At 35.4% G+C, this 6,899-nt stretch overlaps 1 non-coding gene across 1 annotated transcript; it reads left to right on the top strand.

Annotated features, from left to right (window-relative positions):
- Positions 1–4,428: 4,428 nt before the first annotated feature.
- Positions 4,429–4,537, top strand: LOC148552726 (small nucleolar RNA R71). Its single transcript, XR_015893280.1, has one exon. It is a non-coding gene; the product is annotated as a small nucleolar RNA R71 (small nucleolar RNA).
- The last annotated feature ends 2,362 nt before the right edge of the window (positions 4,538–6,899 follow it).

Below are 6,899 nucleotides of genomic sequence, written 5' to 3'. Positions count from 1 at the left end.
AAATTTAAATTTTAAAATTTGAATTTTGAATTATGGAATTTAATTGAAATTTGAAAATTGAATTTGAAATAAGATAAGATAAGATTTTGAAAAAGATATGATTTTTTGAAAAAGTTTTGAATTTTGAAATATAAACTAAGATAAGATAAGATAAAAATTTTAAAATAAAAATCTGAATTTGTTTTTTCCGAAAAAAAATCAATTTAAAAGTAAATATTTACAATAACCAATAATAAGGCACACGTTTGCAATTCCTCAGCAACGGTGCCATTTTGACGATCGGATTTTCTATCGGTAAAGAGATTTTATATAAAACAATATAATCACAATGTAAGTATAGTTTCTAAACCAACAGAGAATCCTTTCGTACAAAAGTTTTGTTTGTCACTAAAGCAAACCCAATAAAATTGATAACCGAAGTATTGAAACCTCGGGTCGTCTTCTCAAGGAATTGCAGGGAGGTATGATTTATTATTGGTTATGTAAAAAGATATATTTTTGGGTTTTTTTTGAAATAGGGAACAAGTAATTTAAATAACAAGAAAAATAAATTAATAATTAATAAAATCTCTTGGCAAGGTATGAGAAATTGAAGTCCTATCCTAGTTATCCTTATCAGGTGTGATGAGAATTGGATTCTGCTCCCACACTAATTAACCCTTGCTAAACAAAGAAAAGTCAAGTAGACTAATTAATTTGATCCTCAAGTCCTAGTCAACTCCTATGGAAAGACTAGAGTTATTGGAGTACAAATTAACCAGCAAAGAATTCCAATTTCAATCAACAGCTGAGTTTGATAACTCAAGTGTTACTAATTACTTAACCGAAACCAAAAGCGAGGAAAATCTATTCGAATAAAAATGCCTTCAGATGGGAAGCAACAGTAACATAAATAAAAGAAAGAAATCTTAAATCTGAAATACCTCAAATTATATTAAATAGAATATTCAAATCTAACATGGAAATTCATAAATTAAATTGGGAAAAATAAATAAAAGAAACATTGAACCTGGAAATTGAGAAGCAATCCTAATCCTAATCCTAATCCTAATCCTAATCCTAAGAGAGAGGAGAGAACCTCTCTCTCTAAAACTACATCTAATCCTAAAATTGTGTATATCAAAGCTTTTTTATGAATGAATGGATTCCCCCACTTTATAGCCTCTAATTTGTGTTTTCTGGGCCGAAAACTGGGCCAGAAACAGCCCAGAAATCTGCTGGGGGCGAAATCTGCCACGCTGAATTTTGTCACTGTGATGCGTCCGCGTGGAGCACGCGTTCGCATCGCCTAGCTCTATGGCCACTATGGAAAATTATATATCAAATCGTGGAGCATTATTTAACACACGACTAGCATAATAAATGACATGTATAAGCTTGCTATGCCTCTGTCCTAAAATAGCTCCTATAGCATAATCACTAGCATCACACATCAATTCAAATGGTAAATCTCCGTGGGGGGGCTATGATGGGCGCAGAGGTAAGGTTTGCTTTTAGAGTTTCAAAAGCATGCAGACATTCAGTGTCAAATACAAAAGGAACATCAGTAACTAAGAGATTGCTCAATGGTTTAGCAATTTTAGAAAAATCCTTTATAAATCTTCTGTAAAATCCTGCATGACCTAAGAAATTCCTAACTGCCTTAACATTAGATGGTGGTGGTAGTTTTTCAATTAACTCCACCTTGGCTCTATCAACCTCAATCCATTTGCTTGAAATCCGGTGTCCAAGAACAATACATTCTGTAATCATAAAATGACATTTTTTTTCCAATTTAAAACAAGGTTTGATTGTTGACACCGTTTCAAGACCAGAGATAAATGCTTAAGGCGGGATTCAAAAGAATTACCAAAAATAGAAAAATCCTCCATAAACACCTCAATGGACTTTTCAACCATATCAGAAAAAATTGAAAGCATACACCTCTGAAAAGTTGTTGGAGGATTACAAAGTCCAAATGACATTCTCCTGTAAGCAAATACTCCAAAAGGACATGTGAATACTATTTTCTCTTGATCTTGAGGGTCTACTGCAATTTGGTTATATCCAGAATATCCATCTAGAAAATAATAAAAAGCATGACTAGCTAACCTCTCAAGCATCTGATCAATGAAATGCAAGGGGAAATGATCCTTCCTTGTAGTAGTGTTGAACCTCCTGTAGTTTATGCACATTCTCCATCCTGTTATGGTTCTTGTAGGAATTAACTCATTCTTTTTATTCTTGATCACTGTCATCCCTCCTTTCTTGGGAACTACCTGCACAGGACTCACCCAAGGGCTGTCAGAAATAGGATATATAATGCCGGTTTTCCATAATTTCATTACCTCTTTTTGGACCACCTCTTTTATAGTTGGATTAAGTCTCCTTTGTGGTTGCACAACCGATTTAGCATCATCTTCAAGAAGGATCTTATGCATACACTTGGTTGGACTAATCCCCTTTAAATCACCAATGGTCCATCCAAGAGCTAATTTATGGCTCCTGAGCACTGTAATAAGCACCTCTTCCTCTCCAGGCTTCAAGGAAGAGCTAATAATCACTGGATATAAATCATTTTCACCTAAGAACACATATTTCAGAGAAGGAGGTAAAGGCTTTAGCTCAAGCTTGGGGACTTCTTCCTCCACCTTAGGCGTGTTCACCAAGTTCTTCTGGGGTGGTGAATCATTAATCTCAAGTAATTCATATTCAGAAAGACGATCCAGAATATCATCAAGTACCTCAACTTCTAGTACCTCTTGAACAAGTGGTTCAACAACATCAACTCTCATACACCCTTCAGAATCATTAGGGTGTTTGAGGGCTTCAAATACATTAAGGACCACCTGTTCTTCATTGACCCTCAGGGTTAATTCACCCTTTTGTACATCAATCAGAGCTCTACCTGTAGCTAAAAAGGATCTTCCAAGAATAATAGAGGACCTTTTATCCTCTTCCATATCCAATATAACAAAATCATCAAGAAAAATAAATGGCCCTACTTTTACAAGTAAATCTTCAACAACCCCCACAGGAAATTTAATAGAAAGATCAGCAAGTTAAAGAGAAATAGGAGTAGGTTTTACCTCCTCAATTTGGAGCTTTTTAATCACTGAAAATGGCATAAGATTGATGCTAGCTCCAAGATCACACAAAGCTCTCTGAATAGTGACATCCCCAATGGTGCAAGGAATTACAAAGCTCCCTGGATCCTACATCTTCTCAGGAAGGTTATGTTGAATAATAGCACTGCATTCCTTAGTTAACACCATTGTCTCTTGTTCCTTCCAATTCCTCTTGTTAGTCAACAGTTCTTTCATGAATTTAGCATAAAGAGGCATTTGCTCAAGAGCCTCATCAAAAGGAATGTTGATCTGCAGCTTCTTGAAGACTTCTAAAAATCTAGAAAATTACTTGTCCTTGGAAGCCTTCTAAAGCCTCTGAGGATATGGCATTTTAGGATTGTATTCAGGCACCTTTGGCAATGTAGGATGAGTGTCAAGAGAGACTGGGAATGGTTATCTGCACGCCTAGGAGAGGCTTGCTCCTCTTCTTCTTTCTTCTCCTCTGGAGCCCCTTTTTCAACTAGTTCTTCATTGACCTTAGTCTCAGAACCAGCTACTTTACCACTTCTCAATTGTTTGACCTTGTAGTCTTCTCTTGGATTCACCACTATATCACCAGGAAATGTACTTGGAGGCCTCTCAGGTAATTGCTTGCTCAACTGGCCTACTTGTACCTCCAAGTTTCTGATGGAAGCTTGAGTTTCCTGCATAAAATTATTCAGTAGTGTTTCCCAATTAGTGTTCTGTTGGGGCTGAGAATTTGCGTACTGAGGTGGTTGTTATTGATAAGATTGAAAATGGCGGTTATTTTGATTGTTCTATTGAAAATTGCCCTGAGAATTATTGTTAAAATTCTGTGATCTTTGAGGTTTCTCTCTCCACCTAAAATTTGGGTGATTTCTCCATCCTTGATTATAGGTCTTAGAGTATGGATCATTATTGGTGTTTCTAGGAGCATTCCCCATGTAATTGACCTGTTCAGTAGAAGATTGAACATAATCATAATTCTCACCTTGCATAGAGTTACCAGTTATGTCATAAGGGGCCTCTTGAGGTGCAGTCTGAGTGTTGACTAATGAAACCTGCATCCCACTCAATTGTTGAGTAAGTAAATTCATCTGCTGAGACAAGATTTTGTTTTGAGTAAAAAGTGCATCAAAAGCTTCTACTTTCATGACACCGTTCTTCTAAGGAGTTCCATAGTTCACAGGATTCCTGTTAGATGAGTATAAATATTGGTTTTTAGCAACCAATTCAATAAGCTGAGTGGTCTCCTCTGGTGTCTTCTTCATGTGTAGTGAACCACCTGCAGAATTATCTAAATACATCTTGGATATTTCACATAGGCCCTCATAAAAGATATCCAGCTGAGTCAATTTAGAAAACATGTTCGGAGGGCATTGCCTAGTCAGTAGCTTAAATCTTTCCCAAGCTTCATAAAGGGTCTCACCATCTTTTTGTCAGAAGGTCTGAACCTCCACCCTCAGCTTTGTCAACTTTTGTAGTGAGAAAAATTTAGTCAGAAATCTAGTGACCACCTTATCCCAAGTATCCAGACTCTCCTTGGGTTGAGAATCTAACCACAGCTTTTCTCTATCCCTCACAGCGAATGGGAAGAGCATGAGTTTATATACCGCAGGATTCACTCCGTTAGTTTTCACAATATCACAAATCTGTGGAAAATTAGAAATAAACTGATTTGGGTCTTCATGAGGAAGTCCATGATATTGGCAATTTTGTTGCACAAGAGTGACTAGCTGAGGCTTTAGTTCAAAATTGTTTGCAGCTATAGGAGGCACCATAAAACTTTTGCCATAGAGATCTTCATTGGAAGCAGTGTATGAGCCAAGCACTCTTCTAGGTTGCTTATTCTCATTCAGATTTGCCATATTGGCATTCACATCACGATTATAATCCATAGAGGTTTCACTCAGATTTTTACTAGCCTTGTAAAGTCTAGCTTGTTGTAAGCGCTGCCTCAAATTCCTTTCAGGTTCGGGATCAAACTCTATAAGAGGTTCCTTGTCCCTGTTCCTGCTCATAAACAGACAAAAGATAAGAAAAGATGGGACTCTCTACGTCAGAGTGTAGAAAATTCCCAATGAGATAACCTATGCAAAATAATAAAATAAAAACACTTACTAATTAATGAAAAAAAATTTTCGAAAATGATGACTGAAATTAAGCAAAAAATTTTGAAATTTACTAAGAAAATTAAAATAAAATCAACTAAGTAACACCAAACTTAATTTTAGAAAATAGGAAAAATACAAGTACTTAATTTTCGAAAATTACTAAGTAAAATTAAACAAAATTAAAACTAAAATGCCTAATCTAAGCAATTAAACAACTAATAGTTGTCAATCACAGTCAATCTCCGGCAACGGTGCCAAAAACTTGGTGCGGAATTTATAACCCACAAACTAACCAGCAAGTGCACCCGGTCGTACCAAGTAATACCTCAGGTGAGTGAGGGTCGATCCCACGAAGATTGATGGACTAAGCAGCAATGGTTAAGTGATTTACTTAGTTAGACAAATAGAAAATGGTGTTACGAGAGTTCAAAAGCATTAACAGTAAATTCAGAATATCAGAAAGCAAGCAATAAACAAGTTGTGAAATATATATGGAGAAACAGTTAAGGCTTCAGAGATATCTATCTTCCAGATTGACTTTTCTAACTAACTATTTTAATCATCCAAGATTCAATTCATGGAAAACTATATGTGACTAAACCCTAATTCCTTAGAACTTTTTAGTCTCATCTAACCTTCATCAATCGCCAATTCCTGGGTCACTTAATTCCAATTAGAGGTTGAAGTTCAATTCTAGTTTATATGCCACAAAAACCCTAATTACCCAAATATAAGAGGTCACGTATCTCGTTAAGTCCAGATAATTAGAAATTTAGGAGAAATTCTTTTCAAGTTGTTGTTCAAGTAAAGAGCTTTTCTAAGTTTTACAAGAACACAATTAGAATAAGCGTCATACTTCTGTTCAACCCAGATTCATAAGATAAAGAACAAAAACAATTCTTGAAATAGAAATCAGTACATGAATTAAAATAAAAAATAATAGTATCAATCCAGACAATAGACAGAGCTCCTAACCTTAACAGTGGAGGTTTAGTTGCTCATGGTTCAGAGAGAAAACAAGGATTCTGAAAAACTTTAAATTACAGAATGAGGTAGAGAGAAGAGAAGAGTGCCCGAAGGGCTGATTCTTTTCCCTTTTATATCTAAACCTAATTAACATAAAATATATTTTCTAAAACTAAATAATATCTTTTCCTATTTTTAAATGAATTAAAGTTTAATCAGAATTAAAAGAGATCTTCGTGGCTCTGCAATTTAGGCGTGGGGACCATTTTGCTCGTTAATGTTGGCGCCAAAGTTGGTAATTGGGGCACCTAACTTGGAGGGGGCAGAGTGGTTTGGGCACTTGGTGTGTGTGTTGCTGGGCCTAACTTGAGAAGGAATTGCGCCTAACTTGAAGGAATCAGAACCAATTTGCGTGTTGATGTTGTGTCTGGCACCTAACTTGAGAAATCTCAAGCTAGGCGCCACTCACTACAAAAAAAGCAATATTTGTAACAAAAAAAATTGTTACAAAAAATCAAAATTTTTGAAGCAAAAGGGGCCATTGCAGTATGTCCCATTACAAAAAGTTTTTGTAAAAAAAATGGAACTGTTACAATTCAAAGTAATATTTTGTAACAAAATTTTCTGATACAAAAAACCAAAAGTCGTTACAAAAGTAATAACAAATTTTGATCTTCAAAATATTTTTGGTGACAATATATTTTTTCCTATCATAAAATTTTGTTACAAAATGTAACTTGATTTTATAACA

Source organism: Arachis ipaensis, chromosome B7 (assembly GCF_059453495.1).
Source record: "Arachis ipaensis isolate K30076 ecotype BB chromosome B7, ASM5945349v1, whole genome shotgun sequence".
Lineage (NCBI taxonomy): Eukaryota > Viridiplantae > Streptophyta > Magnoliopsida > Fabales > Fabaceae > Arachis > Arachis ipaensis.
The sequence above is the reverse complement of the archived record's forward strand: the minus strand, read 5'-3'. Positions and strand labels throughout refer to the sequence as shown.